Source organism: Corapipo altera, unplaced genomic scaffold (assembly GCF_003945725.1).
Source record: "Corapipo altera isolate COAL_440 unplaced genomic scaffold, ASM394572v1 239, whole genome shotgun sequence".
NCBI classification, from domain to species: domain Eukaryota; kingdom Metazoa; phylum Chordata; class Aves; order Passeriformes; family Pipridae; genus Corapipo; species Corapipo altera.
Window position 1 is genome coordinate 540,254 of NW_020884938.1, and position 2,801 is coordinate 543,054.

The 2,801-nt window shown below is 43.7% G+C and overlaps 1 protein-coding gene across 2 annotated transcripts in view; it reads right to left on the bottom strand.

The window, feature by feature from the left end:
• Window positions 1-1,381: 1,381 nt before the first annotated feature.
• Window positions 1,382-2,801, bottom strand: part of ATXN10 (ataxin 10) — a 54,475-nt gene continuing 53,055 nt past the window's right edge. The window contains exon 10 of one of the 2 annotated variants that reach the window (XM_027660881.1): window positions 1,382-1,455. The gene's annotated coding sequence lies outside the window, so the exon portion shown is untranslated. The remainder of the gene's footprint in view (window positions 1,456-2,801) is intronic. The other variant, XM_027660880.1, reaches the window with a different exon arrangement.

Genomic DNA, 2,801 nt, shown 5'->3' on the forward strand with positions numbered 1-2,801 from the left:
TTAAACTTACTTATTTCAAACTCACTTGTGCAGCAAAGCAAGTGGCAAAGTGACAAGGAGAAGGGAAATTCCACAGAATCACATAACAGCCTGGGTTGGAAGGGACCCCAGAGATCCTCCAGGTGGGCAAAACTTGACTGGGCATGAGGAGTTCATTGCTGCTCCCATCAGTACCCTGGGTCCTTTACAGATCCATATCCGCTCAATAACATGATTTCACATATGCTTGTGAAAATACAGAACCAAATAGGTCACATCCAGCTACTTCAGGCAGTGCCTGAAGGGAGCTTTCCAAAGGAAGCCAACCACTACTGATGTGACATTATGCTGTATTTTTTGGCAACACTCATGGGATAGCCACATGTACGTGAAAATGCTCAGCTCTGTGATGGTTCACTCTAAAAACTCAACTCACACTCCTATTTTTGCTCTCCACTGGCCTCCATTCAGTGGCGAGGCTTTTTTACAGCATGTGGCCTGGTTTAGGTTGCACTCTGTAACTTAGAAATGAAATGTCTGTCAGCTCCCCCAAAAGTCCTTGCTGGCATCTCCCAAAAACAAACTGCCATTGTTGTAGACCAGAGCAACTTGATTTCCTCCAGCTTCAGCCAGTTTCATGAACCACAATTATACTTGCTGCTGCCATCAAGTCAGAAGTATTTTCAATCTACCTCTCAGATGACTTTCAGACTGAATATAATAGAAGCAGCTTTGGGAAGGAGTATCTGAAAATTATCTTACATTTTCTACATTTTCATACATCTTTTAAACTAAGGGATCTGTGTATGGATGTTCACAGCAACCACAGGTTTTCCTTTCACAAATGCTGAAAATTCTTACTCCTAAAACATAGCTAGCTAGGCGTTTACTTGTATATATAACATATGTGTGTGTATACACACGCAGACATATACCCTCACAGCAGGATATATATTCTTCAAATAACCTGAAAAGCAGGATTTGGAGTAAATTTTTTATTGGTATTACCCAGATAGGCATCTCCAACCCACTCTGCTACCCTGTGGCACGTTTAATTTCTTTGTTCTTAAACACAGGTTACGAAGGTAAAGCAAAGCGTTTCCAACTTTTCAGAAGCAGAACAAGAAACTGAATTTTCAGAACTAAAATAAATAGCTCATGAAAGGACCTCTCCTTAATCTAAAGGCAAACTATTCCACTTGCATTTTGGAACAGCCTGACTGCTATTAAATACAGAGGGACAGTTATGATTAGGGTGCAGCCGTCCCAGACAGATGATTTAAAGGGTATAGAAATAGTGATATTCAACCTCCTCTGAAGTTTAACTCCTCAGATTCTGAGGTATTCAATGAACCCCAGTCTCACTCTGCTTACTTTTTCCCCTGTGCTAAAAGCCCAACAGCTCACAGTTGAAAATCTGGCATCTTTCAGCACTTCTCCACTGAATTTACTTGGAAACATGCAAAGTTGTAGCAGCTGCAAATTCAAAATACCAATTTGAATAATTACAGAGGTACAGCAAATTTGTTCTTAACTGTCCAGAATCATGTTGGTGTCTGCTACCAATGAGGGTGGTGCTTTGTTGGCCTGTACTCATCAAATATCCTGAAGGAAAAAATACTCCTTGTTAGCATAAATGTAAAGGTTACAAGCCTGAGATGTAATTAGACAAGGTAAAAGTTCTCCCACACTGGGCACTGAAAGATGAATTTAAACAATTAATTAGAGCAATGCAAACATGTCAGTTTAACTTTGTAAGCTACAAACTCCCTGGTAGTTCTATGAATGCTACAGAACTGTTCAGCATCTCACAGCACACAATTTTAAGGTAATGACAGGTTTACAAAGGAATTTATTTTAGGATAAGAGCAGACCCATTTCCTCTTGCAGCATTCTTCCATATGCTACAAACAATAAGACTCATCAAAGAACTTTTCCTCTCAAAGGTAATAAAGAGTTCTTTAACATCTAACCTGGCAGTCCAGCTTCTCCTGATGAATCGCACACTTTATGGAAATTATTTTTTTTTCATCCACGAAAAAAATCCTATCGCTTTTACCATTAAAGTTACATTTTTTTCTTCAGAAAATTTTGTACATGTAATTTGGAGGCAGGGAGGGGGCAGAGGTTGGAGCAGGCTCTGCTCAAGGGGGCCCAGCAATGGCACAGCAGGAACGGGCAGGAACTGATGCCCAGGAAGTTCCACCTGGGCATGAGGAAGAATTTCTCTGCTGGGCAGTGACTCAGCTCTGAAGAGAGCAGAGAGGGTGTGGAGTCTCCTCACTGGGGATATTCCAGAACCATCTGGACACAATCCTGTGCCATGTGCTCTGGAATTGCCCTGCCCGAGCAGGGAGGTGGGACCAGATGAGCCACTGTGCTCCCTTCCAGCCTGACCCATCCTGTGATTGTGGGATTTGTGCCAGGCAGGACTGGGGTGCACAAAGAGAGCAAAGAAACAGTTGAATCTCTTCAGAGATGATGCAGTTGTTATGCAGTGGAATCTGGCCCCACATGCTGCTGAGGACCTGGTTTGTGGTGTCCACAAGTAGCAGAATATGCTGCAAAGCAGATGAAAGCAGAAACAGCTAAACTGCAAACTCCTCCCCTGCCTCCCCGTGTAAGTTCTGCTGGGAAGGCAGCAGATGAGGAATGTTAGAGGCAGGAGAGAGGCAGGGGAGCACTAACTTCAAGTAGCACAAGAGCACCTGGAACAGCACGAGGTCAGAGCGAGGCCCAGAGCAGCACCAGGAGCTGCACTGCAAATGCTGAGGTAGCAAACCCGGGCCCAGCAAACCCGGGCCCAGCAAACCCGGGCCCAG